At 38.2% G+C, this 27378-nt stretch overlaps 1 long non-coding RNA gene across 1 annotated transcript; it reads right to left on the reverse strand.

The window, feature by feature from the left end:
* Positions 1-238: 238 nt before the first annotated feature.
* On the reverse strand, positions 239-7356 carry LOC116411496. The gene is made up of 3 exons (XR_004223142.1): positions 7313-7356; positions 3519-3655; positions 239-3188 (listed from the first exon to the last, which is right to left on the reverse strand). It is a non-coding gene; the product is annotated as an uncharacterized LOC116411496 (long non-coding RNA).
* Between the last annotated feature and the right edge of the window lie 20022 nt (positions 7357-27378).

Here is a 27378-nt window from a genome sequence, read left to right on the forward strand (position 1 = left end):
GATTCACTAAAAGGACACTTGTCATAATTAAGAAGCGATGTTCTTGGCGTTATTTATCTTGCGACGACATATTTTCAAGCAATATATTACGCAGCGCACAACATATTACGCGGCACGTTGCTTGAAAATATGTAGTCGCAAGATAAATAACGCCAAGAACATCGCTTCTTAATTATGACAAGTGTCCTTTTAGTGAATCGAGCGATAAATAAGAAGTGATAAGATTTTTAACGCATGCTATAAATAGCACTCCTTATTTCGGACTTTAGTGAATCGGGCCCATTGTGTCTTGACAGTTTTTCAGCCTGTGTATAACCACACGTAATGGATTTTGGCACCAAAACACATGCATATGCATTTTTGTGCTAAAAATCACCACTCTGTAAAGGTAAAAATGAAAGGCTTGTAAACTGTGGCTTATTAAGCCCAAGTACAACAGAGTGGCTTAAAATATGTGATTGAAGCAACTCTATATTAGACTGAAGTCTTTGTCTAACCTGTTTCTTAAACTTAAACGGGTAATCTTTACAGCTGACTTTGATTTTGTCTAAACAGAGCGGCAGAAGATCAACTCTATTGATTTACATTTAAAATTTTCATCCAAAATCAATTTCAAAAATAGGCAAGTGATTGCACCTGTTCTTTTGAATCACAAGCAAAAATGGAAGACAATCTTATTGAATCAACTCCAGTAAGTTGAAATTTTCGCTGAAGAAGTGTGATAAATTAACACCAATTTATCAAGAAGCTTTAAAGGATATCTGCATCCTAAAGTTCAAATATCTTATTAATTCTGTTGGGTTCTTGGCAAGGATGGGTTGCAAAATCAATAGATTTGTTGACGCAATCTGTGTACAATTGATAGAGTAGTTTAACATTGTAGTTTCTGTTATTGTCTTTAGACAATTGGAAGTGAAGTGTCAGTTTGTTGTGCTGATAAAGCACCCCATTCATACAAGCACTAATAGATAAATACCTGGGGTCTGAAAGTTGCAAGATCTTTAAAGGAGCTTTGCCCACATTTATTGTTCTTTGACTTTAATGAGGACAGAATGATGCTTCCTGTACATTGTATTACATACATCTGTTGTAAGTCCAATGCAGTTTTTTTTCTAATCTAAAAAATGAATTGCTACAAGATATTGCTGTAGTATCTAGTAACAATACAAAGTTCTTTCCCTGTTAAAATATCAGTACTGTTACCTATTACTAAAGAATATGTCTCAGACCCTATATCCTCTATAAGTTCCTGGTGTACAACTGAGCCAGATACTGGTTTTAATAATGCTTTACATTTGTTTCTGTGTAAATTAATTGACTTTATCCAAAGAAGACCCTTTTTTTGTCTGCCCATTTTATGTTTTTCCCACATTTTATGTAATTTGTTTTCCCCCCCCAAACTGAAACAATACAGTTGAAAAAAATTGATGGTAGCGAGTAGAAGCTCTGTTCCGGTGCATGTCCGCTGCATTCCCTTAATGAGAGAGCTTCCAAGCTCCCTCATTATGAACATGCATGTGATGGCACACACATATGCATAATGCATAAGCTGCGGGCTGAATCAGCAGAAGGAGGTAGAAATCCTATTGTTTCTACCTCCATATCTGATGATTCAGCCCTGAACGTCAGTGGAGGGTTGGAACGATCTTTCGTGCTAGCCACGTGTGTGGCCAGCTTTATACTTGTACAAGCACAAGAGAGACCTCTTCCGCACACCCTAGCACTCCAGAATACTTTTTGCCTCACCGCAATAAACTTTTTAAGGGTTTATTCCCTTTTTGCAGCTCTGAGTGCCATTTGCTGTTTCTTTCAGCTTTATACTTGTGGCATATTAATCAAGTAATACCTGGGGATAAGAAAAAAACAGTGCATTGTAGGGATAAAACATGGCGATTGTGCTGAAATTGCACTTTGCTTACTGGGCTGACAGATGTAAATGAGCCCTCTTAAGTAGATACTGGTTTTAATAATGCTTTACATTTGTTTCTGTGTAAATTAATTGACTTTTCAGATATTTCTGTAAACAAGCTACCCAATTGATCTGTTTTGGTGCTAGAATGGCACGTGCTACCACTTTTAATTGCTTGTTTTTACTGTGTTGTCACATTTGACCATTTTTATGCCAGTGGCAAAAAGTGTGCTGCTATTTAAAAATGGAGACATAATTTTTAGATGCTTTCAGTTTTGCTGTGAGTCAACAGGTGATTATGATGTACCAGAATTTCTGTTTTACAATATCTACAATAAGCTTTACTGTCATCATTTGGAAATTCTTTATCCAAATAAGACCCTTTTCTTTTACCCAACCTTTGCATTACTTCCTACCCTCTTTCCCCTATTGGCCTATATGTGACATTTCAGCAATCTTTTTGCCAATGCTACACTATAAATTTGTTTGAATATGTAACCAAGTAGTGCTGGACTTAGATGGGAAAGTGCAGCTGTTAAATGGCACTAAATGGCAAACCGGCACAGCGTCCGATAAGTCTCCGTAACTGACTTGTACTGTTCCTTCTCCCTAAATTTGTTACAATTAACCAGATTCTGTTTTTATCTATCTGATGGAGCAGCTTGTTCAAGGCAGACTGTATGGGTGACTGGTCCTGCAACCTATATACGAAAACTTGAATGCAGGCGTTTTCAGGCAACTATATCAGCTCTGTAATTGGCTGTTGGTAAAAAACATCTAACTATTAATCAATGAGTGCCCACTGTGAAGCTGTTTGGAGCACCATAAAAAAGAGACGGAAAACAAGTCAAAACAATAACTGTGGACCAAACAAGGCCCAGTATTTGCACCCTTGGGCAGTAGAAAACTACAGGCATGGACAATACTGCAGTGGAAGGAGGGAGAAGCCATTACAGAGTTCCCAGAATCCCATGCTAAGCTTACACTGTCAGAGTAAACCTTATGAGATCATCATTAAACTTGGAACTAGCCCTGCAAAAAAAATCAGATGTGTTTCATTCAAATGTTTCACTGTTGTAGTCTCTTTTCCAGAAATTTTGTTCAATAAAGAATTAAACATCTTTTACTTCCCCTTGAGTATTTCTTTCTTTTTTGGGGGAGAAAGAGAGAATGAATTGCTACCCTCTGATCTGGATGTTGTGAAAAGTCTTTATCCACTTTATTTCTTTGTCCCTGCAAGGTGTCCTCTCCTGGGGTTCCTTGCAAATTTCTGGATTTGCTATAAAAGATACAAAATGGTGGGGTAGTTACACAATTTACAAAATACATGTATATGGAAAAACATTTTCACATACTTATTTAGAAACAGATTATTGGTGACTCCCCCCCTGGGCCCCATTAACCCCCTCCCCATCCCAGTGTAGTTGGAGTATCTCTTCCCTCTATAATTACACCCCTGTTAACTGTATATACTGCAATAACCAGAGTTCATTCTACACCAATGGTCTTTATAGATCTGGGTGTTGTAAAATACAGGAATAAAAGGAATAAGTACAGCTTAAATATGGTTTTAGACACTAGCTAGCTAGCAAATAGAGATTACGCTTACAGGGTATCAAGAAGGTCAGCATGTCTGCATAAATATATTTTTTTCTTTTTTGGATAAGCACTAATGTGGCTTTCATTCCTCTGGGCTGTCACCTCCCTTCAGTAGCAATCTTGTATGTGCTACCCTCAAAGCTCTAACTGAAATGGAGCAAAGAAAACATAATATATAAAATAATACTGTTTATGCATTGCCATATTGTCAGTAAAGTCTGGTAAAAATTATTTCAACATTACAAAAAAATCTAATAGGATTTTGACAGCAATATAGATTAATGCAACTTAGTTCCTATCAGGTACACAATACTGGTTTTATTTTTTGTAAACAAAAAGGAAATATGTGAAAACTAAAATTATTTGCTCAAGGGCGATTTTTTTAAAAAACAGCTGCATCGTCTAATTGTAACTGCTAAAGTACCGTTGACTTATACCGCAGTAGCAAAATTTGCACATGGCAATTTGTATTTTGAACAGAGGTAGAGTTGCAGTGATTAGTCGCTGCGACTGGACTTTTTTTAAGAATTGCAAAAACGAATCACCCCATCTGTGTTCACCCTTAAATTTCTGTAGGAGTTTGCCTTCCTTTCCTGCAATTCATACAGTGGTGTGAAAAACTATTTGCCCCCTTCCTGATTTCTTATTCTTTTGCGTGTTTGTCACACTTAAATGTTTCTGCTCATCAAAAACCGTTAACTATTAGTCAAAGATAACATAATTGAACACAAAATGCAGTTTTTAAATGAAGGTTTACGTTTTTTTTTGGGAAAATACCTTGTGGACAGACGAGACAAAAGTTGAACTTTTTGGAAGGTGCGTGTCCTGTTACATCTGGAGTAAAAGTAACACAGCATTTCAGAAAAAGAACATCATACCAACAGTAAAATGTGGTGGTAGTGTGATGGTCTGGGGTTGTTTTGCTGCTTCAGGACCTGGAAGGCTTGCTGTGATAGATGGAACCATGAATTCTACTGTCTACCAAAAAATCCTGAAGGAGAATGTCCGGCCATCTGTTCGTCAACTCAAGCTGAAGCGATCTTGGGTGCTGCAGCAGGACAATGACCCAAAACACACCAGCAAATCCACCTCTGAATGGCTGAAGAAAAACAAAATGAAGACTTTGGAGTGGCCTAGTCAAAGTCCTGACCTGAATCCTATTGAGATGTTGTGGCATGACCTTAAAAAGGCGGTTCATGCTAGAAAACCCTCAAATAAAGCTGAATTACAACAATTCTGCAAAGATGAGTGGGCCAAAATTCCTCCAGAGCGCTGTAAAAGACTCGTTGCAAGTTATCGCAAACGCTTGATTGCAGTTATTGCTGCTAAGGGTGGCCCAACCAGTTATTAGGTTCAGGGGGCAATTACTTTTTCACACAGAGCCATGTAGGTTTGGATTTTTTTTCTCCCTAAATAATAAAAACCCTCATTTAAAAACTGCATTTTGTGTTTACTTGTGTTATCTTTGACTAATAGTTAAATGTGTTTGATAATCAGAAACATTTTGTGTGACAAACATGCAAAAGAATAAGAAATCAGGAAGGGTAGTTTTTCACACCACTGTATGTTTTATATAAGGGTTTCTGGATAAGGAACCTTATGCCTGTACAAGCATATACATGGATAAGCAACCTCATACTATACTTATACAAGCAAATTAGTTTTCAGTTTTTTTAAAAAATACCCCACAGGCACATAATATTGTTCTTACCTTTTTTATTCTTCAGACAGATTTTCCTGTCAGATTTGTTTCTACCTTGTTACCATATACTTGCATTGTTCTACCTACATATCAAATTGCTGATTATGTGTTGTGAATAGTTTTACATTATGATACACAGAGGCCTTTTTATAAAAACCTCAAATTTGTGAATTGAAATAAACCCTAAAAACATTTAAAAAACTACAATGTAAAAATACTTTCTTGAATTAAATGATGAAAAAAGTCTTTGAATGCATCAAATTCGTATTCTCATCGTTTTCAGTGGGTCGGGAAACTCCGGAAAATTTGAAAAACTCGAAAATATTGCTTACATTTTTTTCTAGGACAACTCTGATTGACGTCTATGTAACTCACAAGCTTTTAAATGTTTACGTTTTACATTCAAGTATTTTGTGCTTAACAAATATTCATATAAATATTGAATTGATTAAATGATATACCTAGCCAGAGGGTGCCCAGACAAATTTCATAAACTATGGCAAACTTGGATTGAAACTGAAGGAGATCTATTACTAAGACTTCAAAATGCTTAATTAATGACCTCAGTAAGGCAAATAAGATGAGAACCTCTTCCCTATTTCCTTTTTTCTACTACTTTATATACTTCTCTATTTTCTTGAAAATGATAAATGAAAGCAGTTTAAAATAATCAGGCAAGCATGGATTCTTGTTTTGGTGAAAAAACTTGTTTGGTAATTGTAACCTATGTACAATATACACATATCTTTATCGTACTATAGTGCTAAACCACATGAACCAACAACACTTGAGCAGCTGCATTGCCATTCAGTTGTAGCAGCTGCTCCTGCTTCCATTTAGCCTCTGTATGTGGCTACAATACTGTCACAGTTTGGTGGGCTGTCCTTATCAACACTTCTAAAGAGACATTTGACGCTTGACTCAAAATTTTAGAAAAAGGAATACATAACAGCTGAAGGCAGACCCAAGCATTTTATAATTGCCACAACATGGCTCAAGAATCCACAATGATGCATAAACTTGGGGTCAAATAAAAATTTAATATTGAGTCCCGCATTTTTCAAATGTTCTTAATATTACCTAGAAAATATATCACCCAGTGACAGAGAACAGAGAACAGAAACATTGGAATACAGACCATATCAAAGGTTGTTTGCCTCTTCTACTTATGGGGGAGGGAGTATTTACAAACTACTGTGACATTTATTTTTTAATATTCTCAGCCGCGGGCGACTAATCTCCCCGTGTGCCAGAGCCCTAAGGCTTATGGCCCACAGGAGATTGCAATAATGTAAATTGCCGGTGGGAAGGCATATGCATCACTTCACAAGGAATGTTTGGGCTACTTAGCAATGTGCATGCCTTACCACTGGCAATTCACATTTTTGCCAGTGGGAGGGCATTTCAGGGAGATAAGTTGCCTGTGGTAGCAAAGTAATTTACTAACAAAAACAACACCATAAAAATCATGACATATGTAATGTGGCTGTTAATGTATTTTGCCTGATCCCTGGCAAACCCCCTTTAATCTGAAGGGATTCTGACACCAGTGGCCTAAACGCTAGAGTATAATTCATCAGCTCAAGCATTTTTTAAATGAAATGCATAAACCTCCTTGATTATACTGGTGTCAGTGGCAAGTTTAATCGGCTGATAGATTTATCAAGCCAGAGTTCTCTTAGCCTGCACTTAAGGAAGTAACGAGAAGCCACAGAGTCTTTACACTGGAGCAGGGTCTGAAAAGTGGATTTCAATACGAGATTCTGCTGCAGGAGAACTATTAACTGATGCGTTTTAAAAATATGTTTTTCTTTAATAAAATACCATTGAGAGTAGGTGCCTCCTGGATAAGTATGGGCATATCACTTTGTAGGCAGTAATTACCCTTTAATCACATCACCTACACCAGGAAGTTGTAACAATCAACACTTTATTTCTTTCTTCACAAAAGTTCACACCAATAGAGCACTTCAACCACAGGCACAGAGAGCTACTCCCACTCACTCCTTGGTGAAGCTGCCCATTCTCACTAACCTGGGCTTCCTCATATGCCTACAGTGTGCTAAAACACAAGCTAGGCCCTCTCTAGCTAGTTTGCCTACCTCTTTCTGTTTCAGTCCCTTCTGTCGGTCAGATGACTTCCTGCATGTGCCTATTTCTTGCTCTGCCACTCCCCTCCTTTTATACCCTTTTTTAACGCCTCCCTCTGGGACTCTCCCTCTCACTAACTCCCTCTAGTTCCTTCTAGAAGCCCCTATATTGTAATTACAACTAGAACCTTTTTACATGATCCATCTTGTGGCCACAGCTAGAAATTACCCTAAAATTAAACTAACACCCTTTTCCACCCCCTTACTACTTCAATTAAGGAATTAAATTAAATGAAAGTGAGTGTAGAATTAGCTGGACCAGGGATGACAGTGATATAGGTAGCCAGTTTAACTATATTGTAAAATTTGCTCTACCCCCCACACACTGGCATAGCATACATCATGGTATCTCCCATGGCCAAGGGCAGTTCTGCCCTTGATGGTAAAACAATCTCTTTTTTTATTTAAAAGGGGGTATTTTTAGGAGCTTTATGGATAAACTATATCAGCAAGAATCTCTTGTTTCTGTTTGTTTGAATTTTGTAGTCACAGCCCCACTGCAACCCCACCTAATAAATAAAAATAGTGTTGTGCACAACTGTCCTTTTGCTTCATTCACCCTAAACCTTTGGCAGTCAGAATTTCCTTCCCAGTCACAAGGGAAACTCTTTAATTATTTGGTATTCTTAGTTTTTGCCACAAGATGGTGTGAATGAGCTTACCAACCATGCTACATTCTAATTTCAAAGGATTTATCTCTTTCTTTCTGTGTTGATTGTAGTATACAAAATAACATGCTAAAAAATGCAACTCTAGCATTCCTGTTGTGTCAGGCAATTTCTAAGACAATCCTGCATTTACCACTATTTTCAAGCTAAGAGAATTTCCCTGCCCTCCACACGCTTGCTTTTCTGAATAGTAATGCAGCAGTTCAACATTTTATTTTCTCTGTCAATAAGTGATTCAGAGACACATTGTCACGAAAAATGTGTAAATTCAACCTTTGAGTTTTTTTTTTTTTACCAAACAGACACTTAGGGGCTGATTTACTAACCCACGAATCCGACCCGAATTGGAAAAGTTCCGACTTGAAAACGAACATTTTGCGACTTTTTCGTATGTTTTTCGGATTCTGTACGAATTTTTCGTTACCAATACGATTTTTGCGTAAAAACGCGAGTTTTTCGTATCCATTACGAAAGTTGCGTAAAAAGTTGCGCATTTTTCGTAGCGTTAAAACTTACGCGAAAAATGCGCAACTTTTCGCGTAAGTTTTAACGCTACGCAAAATGCGCAACTTTTTACGCAACTTTCGTAATGGATAGGAAAACTCGCGTTTTTACGCAAAAATCGTATTGGTAACGAAAAATTCGTACAGAATCCGAAAAAATCGCAAAACATACGAAAAAATCGCAAAGTACCGATCATTACGAAAAAAACGCAATCGGACTCCATTCGACCCGTTCGTGGGTAAGTAAATCAGCCCCTAACAGTGGCTTGCAAAAGTATTCGGCCCCATTGAACTTTTCCACATTTTGCCACATTAAAGCCACAAACATGAATCAATTTTATTGGAATTCCACGTGAAAGACCAATACAAAGTGGTGTACACGTGAGAAGTGGAACAAAAATCATCCATGATTCCAAACATTTTTTACAAATAAATAACTGCAAAGTGGGGTGTGCGTAATTATTCAGCCCCCTGAGTCAATACTTTGTAGAACCACCTTTCGCTGCAATTACAGCTGCCAGTCTTTTAGGGTATGTCTCTACCAGCTTTGCACATCTAGAGACTGAAATCCTTGCCCATTCTTCTTTGCAAAACAGCTCTAGCTCAGTCAGATTAGATGGACAGCGTTTGTGAACAGCAGTTTTCAGATCTTGCCACAGATTCTCGATTGGATTTAGATCTAGACTTTGACTGGGCCATTCTAATTCATGGATATGTTTTGTTTTAAGAGGTTTTCTTCCAAGATTGCCCTGTATTTGGCTCCATCCATCTTCCCATCAACTCTGACCAGCTTCCCTGTCCCTGCTGAAGAGAAACACCCCCAGAGCATGATGCTGCCACCACCATATTTGACAGTGGGGATGGTGTGTTCAGAGTGATGTGCAGTGTTAGTTTTCCGCCACACATACATACAAACGAGACTTCTTATGGTTTTCTGTTAACAATGGCTTTCTTCTTGCCACTCTTCCATAAAGGCCAACTTTGTGCAGTGCACGACTAATAGTTGTCCTATGGACAGATTCCCCCACCTGAGCTGTAGATCTCTGCAGCTCATCCAGAGTCACCATGGGCCTCTTGGCTGCATTTCTGATCAGCGCTCTCCTTGTTCGGCCTGTGAGTTTAGGGGGACGGCCTTGTCTTGGTAGGTTTACAGTTGTGCCATACTCCTTCCATTTCTGAATGATCGCTTGAACAGTGCTCCGTGGGATGTTCAAGGCTTTGGAAATCTTTTTGTAGCCTAAGCCTACTTTAAATTTCTCAATAACTTTATCCCTGACCTGTCTGGTGTGTTCTTTGGACTTCATGGTGTTGTTGCTCCCAATATTCTCTTAGACAACCTCTGAGGCTGTCACAGAGCAGCTGTATTTGTACTGACATTAGATTACACACAGGTGCACTCTATTTAGTCATTAGCACTCATCGGGCAATGTCTATGGGCAACTGACTGCACTCAGACCAAAGGGGGCTGAATAATTACGCACAACCCACTTTGCAGTTATTTATTTGTTAAATATGTTTGGAATCATGTATGATTTTCGTTCCACTTCTCACGTGTACACCACTTTGGTCTTTCACGTGGAATTCCAATAAAATTGATTCATGTTTGTGACTGTAATGTGACAAAATGTGGAAAAGTTCAATGGGGCCGAATACTTTTGCAAGCCACTGTATATGTCCCTGTATTGGTGAATCCAGTGCAATTTACAATTCAGAGACACATTGTCATAAGAAATGTGTAAATTCAACTTGCACATTTTTTACCAGATACTTATATGTGCCTGTATTGGTAAATCATGTACACACCCACCAACTATTTTAGGTAAAAAATCATAAAGGATCGTTTGCAAATTCACTGCAGTGTGCAAAGTGCAATTCAGATCGGCAATATTTTTTTATCCACAGTGCAGCAATTTATTCCCAGAATCCCAGCATAATTGTGGGTGCGTGGGGTGCCCATTGCAAATCCGTCAAAACTATTGAGCAAAATTTTCGCTGGTAATGGATTCGCCTACGTCCTTTTTTGCAGCCCACTATTGTTGTGGTTATAAATGAGCCCTAAATCACAGAGGCAGATTTATAAAAATGTGAGATTTTAGCTCACCACAGAAAAATTCACCGACTTTTTACTCATTCCTATGTTCAGTAGTCCTTAACGGCAGACAGAAAATTGCACTAGTGGGTTGTTTAATTGAGCAAAAATTTTAAATTAAAAAAAAAAGTAATAAATAAAAAAAACACTTTTGAAGAACATGCCTGCATTCCTTGATCAGATGAACGCTGGATTTTTTGTATAAAAAAAGTATGTTTTGGGCTAAATAAATACAGAAAATTGTTTTGGCCCATTAAAAATACATAATAATGAAGAGCACAACCTAACATACATTTGTGGAAGTGTTGGGTGCAGAATAAATATAGTGTTCTAGGTGGCACTAATGTGGCAAATCTATTGGCAGTAAAATGCCAAAATGACTTTACTTCTCCATTAAATTTGCTTCTTTGAGAATGATAAAAAGCAAAATAAAAAAAGAATAAAATGGGAAAAATATATACCTTTTGCTTATTGCAGTTTTTTTATAAAGAGGAAAAAAGGGACTGTAAGATTAAAAAAATTTTAAAAAATAATTTACCATTTGATATATACTGTATATGCTTGTAAAAATCCCATATGAATAAATAGAAAGTGGGTGAATCTTTCTGTTGCAAGCTCAATTTTTATAAAACTGACCTTTAGAGGCAGATTTACTAACTCCAACTTTTCTTATTTTTTTCTTTTTAAAAATTCAAATGAATTAATTTCCACAAATGTCTGACATTTACTAAAAAGTCTGAAGTGCAAAAATCGTCAAAAATCTGAAAACCTTGGAAGTTTCGAAGCAAAGAAGGATCCTCTATGGAAGGGAAATCTGCCATTGACTTCTACATTATCTCAACAAGTTTTAGCTGGCCAATAGTCAGATTCAGATTTTTAACCTTTTTGTCCCACAGTTTTCCCACAGTTTGTTTTCTTCAGCGACTTAATGCTAAAAAACCTGAATAAGAAAAAAAAAAATCCGACCTTTAGTAAATGGCTCCCTTAATGTATAGCTATGATAAATTTAAATTTATTTTGACTATGTATAATGTCAGTTAGCATTATAACAAATAAACTCTTTGCTGCAATGAAGGCTGCTGTGCAGATACTGTAAGGCAGAGCTGTCAAGCTGGTAGTCTCAGAGAAATCCTCCCCCCTGTCTCCTCATACGTATAAATTCCTCACAAATGCTTGTGCGGTGAGCATTCCGTGACGTCACACACACTGTGCACATGTAGCATGACGTCACATAACACATGCCCACACCGTATCAGTGGCGTGCTGTAACAGTACCCCAGCAGATAGTCCCCCGGGGTTGACAGCCCAGTGTAGGGCCCAGTTTGAATGACAAATAACATACATTTTCATAAGAGAAGAACACAGCAGTAAACAATTTACATAAATCAAGCTCACCAAACAAGAATACAGACATATAGTTATACATGTGGGCATGAGATTTAATGTATAAAAGTATTACAAAGGCATGATGTTGCCTCTTTAAGGACCCTGATGTGATGTCATCATGAGTATGCAATCAGTTTTTAGTAGACTCTATAGAACACATATTAAAAACTATGGAAACCTTTTCTCAAATGGACTCCTTCACAACCCCTTATTTTTCTAAAGTAGGCAACTCAAAATTAATACAGTGGGTCGCCCAGTGAAAATTCTACTAGCACTGCAGTAGTAATCTGGATGTTATATAACATATTGAGATTATAGTGCAATGTTTGATTGTCATTATTACACTGTAATCACTGGCAGAATTTAATAGGGACAATATTGGTAGATGCTCAGTTCCCATGGTGGCCTAAAGCTGCCCAATCACTTCCTTTGTACTATGTTCTATATAACTTGTAGGAGAAGGTTAAAAAGTGATTAGATTTTTTTCAGGGATAGGGTAGAGTTTTCATGGGTGCCAGATCCCATTGCCTTTCAATATACAGTATGTCAATTTTAGAGTGCCAGGCAGTACAACAATTATTAAATATGAAGCAAGGTGCAAAGTAAAAAAGGATAGGTAGAAAGCAAGTTGCAACTTGCCCTGCTTGTTTGTGTATTGTTTTGAGATAGGATTACGAAATCTCCAGGTGTCTATTAACCTTAGTGATTGTAAGGTTTTTGTGGGGAGTCTTAGCTTGGGGGGTGAGAGTATAGTATGACCTTTGGAGGTGTCTTTTTGAGGGTCTAGAGGGAGGTTTAGATCCCCTCCTATAATTAGCAGTCCTTTAATAAATTCAGCTATTTTATTTGCTAGTTTATTCAGAAAAAGGGGTTGATTAGTATTAAGCAGATATATACATCCTATGGTACAGGGTGTGTGATAAAGAAGCCCTTTAATGAATAAATATCTTCTGTTTGGGTCACACAGGGTGCTTTTCAATTTAAAATCTAGGTTTTTACATAATGCTACCCCTTTCATTTTTGTTCTGGGTTGTTACTATAATACCATTGGGAATAGGTTCCTATCTTATGCATTGGTTGTGGGTTGCCTTTAAAGTGGGTTTCTTGCAGTAAAATTATGTCCCCTTTATCTTTTCTCATTATGATTACTATTTGGTTTCTCTTTTCAGGGACATTAACATTCAGGGAGATCACTTTTAGTTTGCTACCCATCGTTAGTTATTGGTAAGTATAGGTGTTTTTTTACTTTTACATTTTACTCACAACAGCTTATATGAAATGTCATATGTTATAGACCAGAGTTAAGAAAGCAATATACATAGTCAAAGTAATCATTTGTAAAACATTCAACTTTGAACTTATTACCTAACAAAAACCAAATCATCATTAAGAAGTATTACATTTATTATCATGTTTTCTAATAGGCTCATTGCTCTCAGGCAAATTTTTCCAGACAAATTGTTTGTCTTGCCCATGAGTGTGGGGGGGGGGGTGTGTGTTGTACCAAATTTCCGTGTTAGCTCCGAAAATTTTAGACATCAGGTTAGTTTTGCTTGTGAGGATATTTTCTATTTATATCAAATGATGTGGGGTGGTTCTGTCTCATCCATTTTCCTTAGCTCGTTCTTGGGGTGTGGGTTTTTCAGGTGTTAGTTTCACCTTTCTCCGTTTTGTCTTAAGTGTTGAGATCTCGGCCCACGTCTCTTTGTATTGCAGTGGGGTAGGTTTGGGTAGTTTGACAAATTTAACCCATTCCGTAAGGTCTATTTTTTCCGCCTTGCAGGCCTGTAGAAATAGTTGGATGTCGTCTGGCGTTGTTTGTGTATGGGATTTCCCTTCTGTTTTGGCTTGTATAGAAAATGGGAGTCCCCAGCGGAACTGTATTCTTTTATCCTTAAGCATATCTGTTAGTGGTTTTAGTAATCTCCTTTGTTGAAGAGTACACCAAGATAGGTCCTGCAAAATGGCAATCTCTGTATTTTCATGTTTTTGTTAGTATTTCTTCCTTTTTTACAAAGCTTAATAGACAGCAAATAAGATCTCTCGGTTGCTCTATGTACCCTTTCAATTTGTATTTCACTTGTATGTGGTTGGCCTAATATCTCTTTAAACACAGTTTGTACCGTCTGTTTCAGGATCGGCTGGTCAATGGACTCTGGAAGGCCCCTTATTCTGAGGTTGCATTGTCTGCCTCGATTATCAAGGTCTTCGATTCTACGGGTAAGTAGTTGTATTGCTCTACTTTCCGTTTCCGTTACCATCAGTAATGAGCCAGTTGTTTCCACTGACTCCAACCTGTTTTCAATGTCTGGCCTAATATCTCTTTAAACACAGTTTGTACCGTCTGTTTCAGGATCGGCTGGTCAATGGACTCTGGAAGGCCCCTTATACTGAGGTTGCCTCGTCTGCCTCGATTATCAAGGTCTTTAATTCTACGGGTAAGTAGTTGTATTGCTCTACTTTCCGTTTCCGTTACCATCAGTAATGAGCCAGTTGTTTCCACTGACTCCGACCTGTTTTCAATGTCTGGCCTAATATCTCTTTAAACACAGTTTGTACCGTCTGTTTCAGGATCGGCTGGTCAATGGACTCTGGAAGGTCCCTTATTCTGAGGTTGCATCGTCTGCCTCGATTATCAAGGTCTTCGATTCTACGGGTAAGTAGTTGTATTGCTCTACTTTCCGTTTCCGTTACCATCAGTAATGAGCCAGTTGTTTCCACTGACTCCGACCTGTTTTCAATGTCTGGCCTAATATCTCTTTAAACACAGTTTGTACCGTCTGTTTCAGGATCGGCTGGTCAATGGACTCTGGAAGGCCCCTTATTCTGAGGTTGCATCGTCTGCCTTGATTATCAAGGTCTTCGATTCTACGGGTTAGTAGTTGTATTGCTCTACTTTCTGTTTCCGTTACCATCAGTAATGAGCCAGTTGTTTCCACTGACTCCGACCTGTTTTCAATGTCTGGCCAATATTAGGCCAACCACGGCGGCGCGATTTCGCGCAAATCGCCGAAAAAGACTCGCGAGTCTTTTTCGGCAATTTCCTGAAATCGCGCCGCCGTGTCTGCCATCCCGCCGGCGACTTACATGTTCGCCGGTGGGATGGCAGGGGTAGGCAACTCGGGGAGATTAGTCGCCCGCGAACAGGGAGTTTGCGTTGCATTAATCTGCGTGGATAAGTCTAGGAAGTCTTTCTTTGTAGATAATGATTTAAGATAAGTAAGAGTACCTTGTTCCATGTTTACAGAGTCGCACTCGGATTCCGCATCTCTTCCTTCGGGCCTACCCGTCTCAGAGCCAGCCTTGTGCGCATCACTGTCCTGCTCCGCTGTCATCAGAAATTTCTTTAAAAACTTTTGCGATTCAGTAAGTTTGTTCCCCTTGGTTTCCTCTCTCTGGGGCTCTCTATTTTTGCCCTGCTTCCCCATTTTTGAAGGAGTTATCCTCACTTGTGCATTGAGCTATATTGCAGCTTCTAAGCTAAGCGTCCATCTTGGTAGACAGTTGGCCACGTCCCCTCTTGTCCTGCTTGTTGTACTAAGAGGTGAATTTTATTGAACTCCTAGAATGTACAAAGAATTTTGATTCCTTGTATATAGGTTATTGACTGTGTTTGGAAACACTGCATTTAACCAGACAAAGTTGACTCCTACACCTCTCCCAAAAATGTTAATCTTTTGAAATTTACAAAAGGCAGAATGCCCAGGCCAATGCCACTTACGCAAGTTCTTCCTGCAATTAGCGCAAAATTGATACAAGGGCCCAAGCCATTGGTAAATAGGCCATAGTGCTTCTAAATATATGCCGTTTCATTTATACCACATTTAAACCATTTTTTAGCAATATTTTATGCTCCTTTATAATTATACCTCACAGAGTAGCAATAGCAAGACTAGCCCTAGATATTACAGCATTTAAACTGAAGTTATATAGTTACAATATACAATTCCAAATCAAAGCTGCATATGTATATAAAGCATACACTACAATAAAGTCTAGTATTTATAAATCTAAGAAAACATACATACGAAAGTCCATGCAATATAGAATGAAATTTGCTTATACTGTATATTGCATAATTCTCTCAATCTGTCTTATATTTCTTTTTCTAGTTAATTGTGTGGGAATCCCATGGACCATCTTATTTACGTTTAAACACAAATTGTATTTTATTTGGAGTGCAATAATGCTTGCATTTTCCTTATTAATGGCATGTTATAGATTAGGATGAGCGCAAAAGAATGGTGACGTGGGCAATAACTCAAAGGCTTGTTTCTGCACACATGCAATAAACATCAATCTAACACTGGTTAATGTGAGTAGTAATCCCCAGTAAGAAGTGGTAAGATAATGGTCATGTTTTCGCTAAGCAACATATGCAAGCTTTGAGAAGAACTAATGGTAACAAAAAAATGTTCTGCTTTAAAATTTCATGAACTTCACCTTATCTGCTTAGTGCAGAATTTTTAAGTGCATTGTCATTGAGTTTTTGGTAAAATTTTTTTAGTCCAGTTGCTAAATATTTGAGTAAACAGGATTTCCCAATCATTTTTCTTGAAAAAGATAACTGCACGTTTACATATATAGGTTATGTTTGTTAAATATTTTATTTGGTAAATGGTATTCCCTGCAGACTTAGTCAACTTGGAGACTTAGTTGCTTGTTGAATGTGGGAACTTCTATTCATCCACAAATTGTGTTGGCTGGAATAATGAACTGAAGCGTTGATCAGAATTAAGCCAGGGGGCTGCATGGGCCTCTATACAAACCCTATTGTTGGTTGGCTGAAGGTCTGACAAATAGAATAGCATCGCACCTCATTTTTGACAGGGCAATGAGTTTCCTGTAGTTACAAAAAAATACAAAAATACTTTTGGTTTGGTTTACAATTGCAACTTGCAAGTTTAATGCTTATGTATTTTGCTTAATGGGGTCTTAAGCAGACAAGAATGAGTAAAAACAGCTATATTCAGAATATTTATATATGTGACCACCTGCACCACTCCACTTTTTTTAGGGAATTTGGTGTGCCACATACACAGGGGTCCCCAACCTTTTTTTTTTTTTTGTAACTTACAAATTTTTATTGCGAAGTTTCCATAATAAAGAACAATACAGGTATATGCATTCAGTAGCAAGATACAGTCATTTGTACTTGTAGAGGTGTCTATGAAGATTCTCATTCATCCAGGTCATGATATACAGTATCTAGTAGAATTAAGTCTAAAACAACTGGACTTTTCTGAGTTTTTCTTGAAAACGTTTCACAGACATCCAATCACAATGGTTCCATTGAACTTGTTCAGTTAGGTGTTAGCTGAAACTGACAGGTGTAAGAAGGTATGATCCAATCACAATGGTACCAAGATTCTCATTGATGAAGGTGTTAATCCTTCAAAGTACATGACTGGAAGTGTGAACTGTTGTGAAACTGCCAAATCAAAGACCAACAGAAAGACCAGACCTACAAACAGAAGGGAGGAACACAGCAGGCAAAACAACATAGTCATCCCATATGTTGCTGGAACATCGGAAAAACTTAGGCGAATTTTCAACAAACATCGCATTCCTGTGTTTTTCAAACCCAGCAACACCCTGAGACAAAAGCTGGTGCACCCGAAAGACCCAACACCCAAGCACATGAAAAGTAATGTGGTCTATGCTGTCCAGTGTAGTGAAGAGTGCTCAGACTTATACATTGGGGAGACAAAACAACCTCTCTGTAAGAGAATGGCCCAACATAGGCGGGCAAACTCCTCAGGACAAGACTCAGCGGTCTCACAACAGTTCACACTTCCAGTCATGTACTTTGAAGGATTAACACCTTCATCAATGAGAATCTTGGTACCATTGTGATTGGATCATACCTTCTTACACCTGTCAGTTTCAGCTAACACCTAACTGAACAAGTTCAATGGAACCATTGTGATTGGATGTCTGTGACTCTACTACCATCAAGAGTTTAAATACCGGGGAATTCCCTACCAGTCATTTGAACTGAAGAAGCCACTCGGATGAGTGGTGAAACGTCTTCAAGAAAAACTCCAGTCCAGTTGTTTTAGACTTAATTCTACTAGATACTTGTAGAGGTATATACAGTTAGTGCAAATAAGTCCAGTTTTTTGTTTGACCAACACACACACACACACACACACATATATAGCTGTATTTGCATTACCCTTGCTACAGGGATTTAAGGATTTTGCTCTGGGTATGGGGGTTTTAATCTGTCTTTGCTTTGGGAGTTCAGAGAGTGGGTTAGAGGTTTCCATTGCTTGTGCTTGTAGTTTCTGTGTGGGTTACTTCTGCAGAGTCTGTAGTATTTGTTTAAAAAATGAGTTTCCCAAGGGGACCATATTTTAAGGAATAGATTTTCTTTGTTTGTTATGTGGGCTGTCATCTGTTAAAAGCGTTTATTGCTTTCCACTTTAGCAATGACTTTTGTTATTGTGGGGATCATTTGAGATTTCCATTTGGATGTGATTGGTAAACAAACATTTGTGGTTATGTGATTGACCAGTTTCTGGAAAGAGTGTTTTAATTGTGGTATAGGTAGTCCCAATAGTAGATGTGGTGGTTTAATATCATTTGAGAGTGCTAGGCCTGTTTTTATAATCTCACAAACCTCTTTCCATATTGTTGTCAATTTAGGCAGGTCCAAGGGTATGTGATAGGGTTCCAATTCCTAGGCAGCCTCTCCAACATAGTGGGGATGCTTGCGGGATAAATTTTGCTATCCTATTAGCCTCTTGGAGTCTGCAAAAGACTTGAGACTGGGGCGGAGGTTCACCTTCCAGCAGGACAACGACCCTAAACATAAAGCCAGGGCAACAATGGAATGGTTTAAAACAAAACATATCCATGTGTTAGAATGGCCCAGTCAAAGTCCAGATCTAAATCCAATCGAGAATCTGTGGCAAGATCTGAAAACTGCTGTTCACAAACGCTGTCCATCTAATCTGACTGAGCTGGAGCTGTTTTGCAAAGAAGAATGGGCAAGGATTTCAATCTGTAGATGTGCAAAGCTGGTAGAGACATACCCTAAAAGACTGGCAGCTGCAATTGCAGCAAAAGGGGGTTCTACAAAGTATTGACTCAGGGGGCTGAATAATTACGCACACCCCACTTTGCAGTTATTTATTTGTAAAAAATGTTTGGAATCATGTATGATTTTTGTTCCACTTCTCACGTGTACACCACTTTGTATTGGTCTTTCACGTGGAATTCCAATAAAACTGATTCATGTTTGTGGCTGTAATGTGACAAAATGTGGAAAAGTTCAAGGGGGCCGAATACTTTTGCAAGCCACTATATAAATACCTAGTTCAGGCGATCAAAAGCCTTTTCGGCATCTAGGCTGAGGGCTATTGCGGGTATTTACTTGCTGTGTATTACATCTAATATATCAGTTACTCTCCGGGTATTATCCCCTGCTTGGCATCCTTTAATGAACCCTACTTGGTCTAGATTTATTAAATGTGCAAGTAATCTTGCTAATCTGTTAGCTAATATTTTTTTAAAATGTTTAAGTCGCAGTTCAGTAATGTTACTGGTCTGTAATTAGAGCACAAAGTTACATCTTTTCCTTCTTTTGGGAGTATTGTTATATATGAAGAGAGCATAGTCTCAGAGATTTCCTCCTTACCTCCTAGGAATTCATTAAATAGGTCAGCCAAGATAGGGCTAAAGTATTCTTTATAAATTTTGTAGTATGAGTTGGGAAACCCATCTGGCCCTGGTGATTTCTGTAGGGGGTAATGCTTGTATGGTTTGGAGTACTTCTTCTGTTGTTATTGCCATGTTAAGGTATCCTAATTCATCTTTTGATAGTGTTAGTTGCAATCTTTAGGCATCTCCTTGATTTTGACCATTCTTTGGTAAATTATATAGAGAGTCATAGTAATCATAGAATGTTTTGCCAATATTTCTGGGATTGTGGGTCAAGGTGCCCGTTTCTGATTGGATGGCCAGAATTTGGGATTGTGTATTCTGTTGTTTTAGCTGTTTTGCCAGTAAGGTGTGGGCTTTATTTCCGGTAATATTTGTGTTAAGAGCCAATTGTTTTAGGTTAGCACATGTTGCCTGGATTTCTTGTAAAATGGTCGGGGTTGGGTGGGTGCTATAAGTCTTTTAAGTCTTTTCTAGGTTGTAGAGATGAGTTTCTAGCTTATGTAGTTCTGTCTTCCTAATAGAGTGTTTAGCTGTAGTTGTTGCTATAAGTTGGCCTCTGATAGTAGCAATATGGGCTTCCCAGGTTAATGCTTTAGACTGTATGGATCCTTTGTTTATAGTAAAGAATTCCTTTATGTAATTAAGGGTTGTAGTCTGTATCTCTTTATTATGTAAACTTGTTTCATTGAGCAGCCAGTGCAGTTTTTTAATAAGTTTCTAAAGCGATAGAAAGTGTGGGAGCATGGTCTGACCATGTAATAGGCTGAATAGAGGTTGTAATATTATATTTTAAACATTCCGGGGAGGTCAAGCCTAGTTGAGCTTTTATGTGAAGGGGAATAATAAGTATATCTCCTTTCTTTTGGCTGGTTGATCCTCTATATATCTAGGAGGGCATGTGCCTTCAATAGTGCCTGAAAGTGGGTCCCCAATGTTTTTTTACCAGTCAGCACGCTTAAATATAAAAAAAAAGTTGGGGAGCAAACCAAGCATTAAAAAGTTCCTATGGGGTGACCTATAATCCTAAGGCAGTAATCACAAACAGCAAATCAGAGAGGCAGACTACTAAAACTCCAATACATGGAAATTCATGCACATCTGTATCTGCAGGCTGGTACAGTTAATATATACATAAGGGAAAACAAGTTTAACATTAAAATATCTCAAATTAGTAGTTTGAATAAATTATTTTATTAAGTACTCAGCTATCTTGTTTACCTTTCTGTTTGTCATTTATCCTGTGTATTTTCCTATCATTTATTTTTTATTGCATTTGTCAACACAAGATCAATTTCATTTATTCTAGTCACACAGTGCTGGTGTATTGACTGAAAGAACATTATTTTCTCTGTCATGTTTAACGTTTTTTTGATCAGCTGATTATTTCTCAGCAAGGCTCAGTATCATGAAAACAACAAAAAGCTATGGTGGGGGAAACGGTTGCTTTAATCCCTTATCCAAATCCAGCATTTAGCACATTCATAGTTGATTACAGTAAAAACTGTTTTGTGTGGTTAAAAAACATATTAAAACAAAACAGTACCTTAGGGTACAGCTTCCTCATCTATTTCAAACTGAATGCCCCGGGGAGGTCCATAATGTCATACCTTTCTCTCCTTTGGTGGGGTGACTTGTATAACTTTAATGTGTCTTGATTTGTATTTAGTTCTACTTTTTCCAGAACTAAAACAAGCTTTTCTGAAACATTTATAGTGGTACAGATACTAGATACAGTAATTTACAAATAACTCCCATAATTTCAAATTGCACTGTGCTGAAAACAAAGCACAGCCAATTTTGTTCTAGTAAACAGAACAAAATATGTAATAACTACCGTAATCAGTTTTTAATATACCTTATTATCATTATACCTTTTTTGATTTATTTTGCAACATTATAGATAAGCTTTTAACAGCTCTATGCTTTAATTTAAGGCTAATTTAAAATTCTACGGCTAAATTAAAGTGGCCCAATGGCCCATATGAATTTATGCATAGGGATCTATTAATAAAGTGTTGGAAAAAAAAAAACATTTTTTTTCACATTAATTGAAGCTGCTCCATGTTTGGTTCTTGCAAGTTGGATAATTAGTGCACATAATGGAATTCTGATTACAAAACAGTCTCAACAAATTGAGGAGGTTGTATACTGGTAATCTAATTATCTACATCACAAGAACCAAACATGGAATGGCTGCAATGTGCCCTGTTAAACCCAAAAAGTAACAGCAACATCAATTGTTTTATAACTGAAACAATAGTCAAGATGTATGTTCAAGCCAAGCCCTGAAAATACAATAGTGCTTAAATAAATAAATAAATGAATAATGCTTTTATTTGTAAAATATTCAATGTCTGATTGCAAGATAGAATCAACCACTTGTCTTGTGCTGCTTGATTTCCTAACACTGCCCCCAGCCTGAGCCAAAGGCACCTGTTATCCAGAAAGTTCAGAATTACGTAAAGGCCATCTCCTATAGACTGCATTATAAGCAAATAATTAAAATTTTTTAAAAGGATTTCCTTTTTCTCTTTAATTATAAAACAGTACCTTGTACTTGATCCAAACTAAGATATAATTAATTCTTATGGGAGGCAAAACAAGCCTCTACTGGGTTTATTTAACGTTTAAATGAATTTTAGCAGACTTAGGTTATGGAGATCCAAATTACGGAAAGATCCCTTATCTGGTAAACTCCAGGTCCCGAGCATTCTGGATAATAGGTCTCATACAGTACCTGTAATAGAAAAAAAAAACAAGTTGTCCTATTGCTCTATAAGGTTTTATCTAAAGCTGGTGTTGAGCCATGTTACATTTTATTACTATTGCTGATATAGGATAGAGTTAATTATCTTAGTTAGACATATTTTTGTAATAAAAACTGCTGTTACCCCTTGAGCAAACAAATACAACTGATTACAACCAGTTTATAATTAAATTAAAGTCATATCTTATGACTTATGGCAATATTGGTTATGTAATATACCAATATTTATTTCCCCAGTTTTCAGTTTACTTTGCTTTTGTGAATTTTCCTATGGTTAGTAAATGGGGCCCTAGTGACTCAGAATGATGATTGTTAAAGGAATACAATAAATGCTGGTGAAGGTGCAATCAAATAGGTAACACTTTCCACCTGTGGTGGGAATGCCCGGGTATATATACTGTAGGTTCTGGACAGAGGTAGTTAATGGAATCTTGGTGGACATTACAGAGGGCATGTATCAAATTAGTGCTGCACTAGCTTTACTGGGGATTATGGATGATGGGGGAGGGAATAAATGGGCTACAGTGGTTCATCAGATAACTTTTGCAGCCCGCGCCAGCAGCAAAACTGGAAACGGTCCCGACTTCCAGATTTAAACCAATTGATAGAAGAGATCCACTCAAATGATGATTATGAGTGGATGGCGGCTAGATTAAATAATGTGGAATACAAATTTATTCACCGATGGGTTTCTTGGAAAGAATGGTGTAGGAGGGTGAAAAGTCTGGGTGAAGTGGTAAGACTGAATTATGGAAAAGAGGAATATCAATAGGCGGCTACCCCATAACCTGTATATGTTCTATATGTGATATAACTTTACATCTGTTCAATATATGTTATACAATTCTAGTATATTGGATGGGATTTATGTTTTTGTATACTGCATATGTATGTTATATATGGTGCTTTAAAACTGTTTCTACTTTTTTTTTTCTTTTTGCTGAAAACTGAATAAATAAATATTAAAAAAAAAAAAAAAAAAAGAATGATGATTGTTATAAGCAGAGGACACAAAGCTGTTGTAAGCACTAGATAGTTAGATATTTGTTGGTTACCTGGTGATCTCATTTGTAACATTTTTTATTCCTGAGGAAGGACTGTTAGCCTAAAACATTGTGTACACATTTTACCTCACTAATTTCAGAGCATCCGTGTCTTAAAGGAGCACTATTTACCAGTGTGTTTAAAAGCTGGGAAAAAAACACAGCACAACTATTTTTACAACAACAGCTTATATTTGTTTATTTAAGTTTCCAGGTTTCTGGCATTATAGAAATTAAATTAACATGCAGTGGGATTTTCTGACCATAAGCTTTTTTACTACCATACTGTTTTTCTATCGCTGTATAATTTTGTCTGTGCTCTTTTCTGCTTATGATATTGCTTCCCTGCAAAGCCTGGCAAACAACCAGAAACACTTACTAAGGCTCATTATTATTTACCTCTGAATAAGAAAATACTGTATAGCCCCTTCTGCAACACTCTTGCGAATGGCCAGGGGTTTGGCCATAGTGATTGCAGAGTAGTAGAATATCCTAAATTTTGCAGTGCCACAAAAAACACATTGAGAACCTAAACATTTTGCAAGAGATCTAACTAGTAAAAACAGAAATCTACACATAGGTAAGAAGGATGTCAAAAGGTTAACTCCTGTTCTGAATAACACCTTGGCTTTTAAATGAGTTTCCATGTCAACACCAGTATGTTACTCTAAGGACTGTGGCTTATGAGACATTCAGACTGTCATGCCTGGTGTACTGCAGGTCTTAGAGCAATACTGGATCTGCTATTCTAAGTGAAAAAAAACACATACAGAACTAAACACTAAACTTGAACACTACAGCCAAATGTATAATGTGTGCTTCAACAGCAGCATTGATTAGAAAGGCCATATTTTTAAATAAGTTCTATACAACAAATGTCAGAATCTAAAGGCTTAGGATCAGTGAGAGAGGTGCAGTTTGAACATTTTGGAACATTTCAGTAAGTGACATCTGTTTCATGTGTTTTGGCCTTTCACGTAAGAGTTGTTCTTTAATTTTATAGACTGACGTTATTTGTTGCTCTGTGATAAAGCTCTTCTGTTCCATGCCACAAATTAGTTCTTCAGAAAGTTTTATCATTCTTTTAATAGAAATGTTTGGTTTCACAATGACATCCTGCTCATCATTGTCACTTTCTTCATCTGAATTGTCATTAAGAACCATGTTGCATATTCCACAGCAACTGGGTTTCTGGACAAGACAGGCTCTTTGCATAGTTAATCAACTCTGTGACAAGTTGGATTTCATTTGAATCTGAAAAACCCAGAAACTCTTCCTCTGAGTCATCATCATCATCATCATCAAAGAAAAATGAGGCAGGCCACAAGTGATGCCATCCATGAATTAATGTTTCTTTATCAACTTTATCCTATTCTCTAGCAGCACTCCAAATTGCATCTTTTATGTTAAAGGAGACATTTTATATAAAGTTCATATTCAGTTATAATATTTATCCTCCCTCAAAATGTGAAATGATGCAGAAAGAAAGTTGTTTTGAAAGCATTTTACCTCCTAAAACTGCCATTATATGAGAGCTGCATACATAAGCTCTCCAGTCTGAAGCCAGAGCCAAATGAGACATGGGAGTGTCGCTTCAGTCTCCCACAGGAACTGGTCACAGCACTGACTGACAGGCTTTACTCAGCAGCAGCAGGGAAAACCCCTCCCTCCTTCTGTGTCTCTGCTTGTGCTGCTGCCGGGGGGAGGAGCCAGTAGAGCAGGAATGGACTGTCTGTGACATTGCTAAGCCCTGCCCACTCTATGAATATTCACTTCACTTTAAGTAGGTGAGGTTGTGTCATTGAAGTCTATGAGGGCCGGCGGCCCAGAGCCATATACTGAAGAGTCTAAACCGGAAGCTGGCATAAGGTCTGGGTAGAGCACAGTTTTCAAGCAGTTATGGACATATTTGAACCCAAAGGTATTAAAATAAAAGCACCTTCTATTTTACAGTATTTTACATGGTTTAGTGCAGTGCTGCCCAACTTCTGTTGTACCGAGGGCCGGAATTTTTCCAACCTACGTGGTGGAGGGCCGATAATGGAAGCCAGTTTTGACCACTCCCCTTTTTGAAACCGCACCCACTTGAAACCACACCCATGTTATCACATGACCATACCCATATTAATGGTTGTAGTACAGCAAAAACCTGCCATACTCTGCCTGCCCTACCCTGCCTGTGTGCCATACTCTGCCTGCCCTACCCTGCCTTTGTGTGTGCCATACTCTGCCTTCCCTACCCTGCCTGTGTGTGCCATACTCTGCCTGCCCTACCCTGCCTGCGTGCCATACTTTCACTGTGTGTGCCATTCTTGGCTGGTTTGTGCCATACTTGGCCTGTGTGTGCCATACTCTGCCTGCCCTACCCTGCCTGTGTGTGCCATACTCTGCCTTCCCTACCCTGCCTGTGTGTGCCATACTCTGCCTTCCCTACCCTGCCTGTGTGTGCCATACTCTGCCTTCCCTACCCTGCCTGCGTGCCATACTTTCACTGTGTGTGCCATTCTTGGCTGGTTTGTGCCAAACTTGGCCTGTGTGTGCTATACTCTGCCTGCCCTACTCTGCCTGTGTGTGCCATACTCTGCCTTCCCTACCCTGCCTGTGTGTGCCATACTCTGCTTGCCATATGCTGCCTGTGTGTATGGCACACACAGGCAGCCTACAGTGACACAATGCTGGCACTGCTCCAACAGTCTGCACAATAACTATATATTTAAAAACTTTTTAATTGCAGTACCACCTCAGTATATGTTCTTTTTGTAGTATGCAGGGATTATTTGTGGGTTTCTACTGCTCCTGAGGTGTGAACAGGGGAACAATGGGGGTGATTACAGCCTGAGCCTGAGGTGTGAACACTGCAGGGGGTGAACAATGCAGAGATTAAAAGGTGTGAACAGTACAGGGGATTACATATTTAAACAATACAGCCTGAATCTGAGGTGAGAACCATACAGGGGGGGGCAGTTAATCACAATACTGATACCATTTAAAGCTTACACAAGAGTAAGCCATCAAAGCAGCCAGACAGGTGGGGGGCCACACAGAGGGGGGTCGCGGGCTGTATGTGGCCCGCGGGCCGCCAGTTGGACAGCACTGGTTTAGTGCATTGTGAAAATTTATGGTATAGATCCCCTTTAAAGTTACGCTGGAATTCTTTTACACCAATACCTTTATTACATTTACTTAGCATTTTATGTAGGAAATCATTCTTGTAATGTGACTTGAATGAGCACAGAATTCCTTGGCCAAGAGGCTGAATTAAGGATGTACAGTTAGGAGGCAAGTAGGCAACAAAAACATTATCTTTGATAAGAAGCTCTGCATCTGGGTGTGCGCATCTAAGTCCTGCTCATGTACAGTGTGCTCTAGCCTCAGGAACAAAATGATTCTCAAACTAGTCCTTGAAAATATCTCTTGTAATCCATGCTCGCTTATTAGCAGTATATGTGGCAGGAAAAACTTTAATACCAATAAGCAGCTTTGTTTTGTGTGTTCCTGCTGCATACAAGCAAGCACAGTTAACCTTTCTTTATTGTCTTTAAACCCACTTGGTGCAGGCTCTTGAGCTGTAACAACTGTTTTCCAAAAAAAACGAGGTTTCATCTGCATTGTATACCTGCTCTGCTGACAGATGCTCATTTTGAACTAATTTGTTAGTTAATGCCACATATGCTTCAGCAGCATCATAATCAGGTGATGATTCCGTTTCTTAAATTTTCCATACCATCCTGATGACTACACCTAAGGTGTTGGAATGTTTAACTGGTCATGAAATTCTCTTGCCTGGGTCATAAGAAGAGTACGAGAAATTAGGAACCTTTCACTGCGATGCTGTCAAATTTATTCCATTAATACTTTGTCCACAGAGGTGTTCTTTGCATGGTGCAGTGT

This window comes from Xenopus tropicalis, chromosome 6 (assembly GCF_000004195.4).
Source record: "Xenopus tropicalis strain Nigerian chromosome 6, UCB_Xtro_10.0, whole genome shotgun sequence".
In the NCBI taxonomy this organism is placed as follows: domain Eukaryota; kingdom Metazoa; phylum Chordata; class Amphibia; order Anura; family Pipidae; genus Xenopus; species Xenopus tropicalis.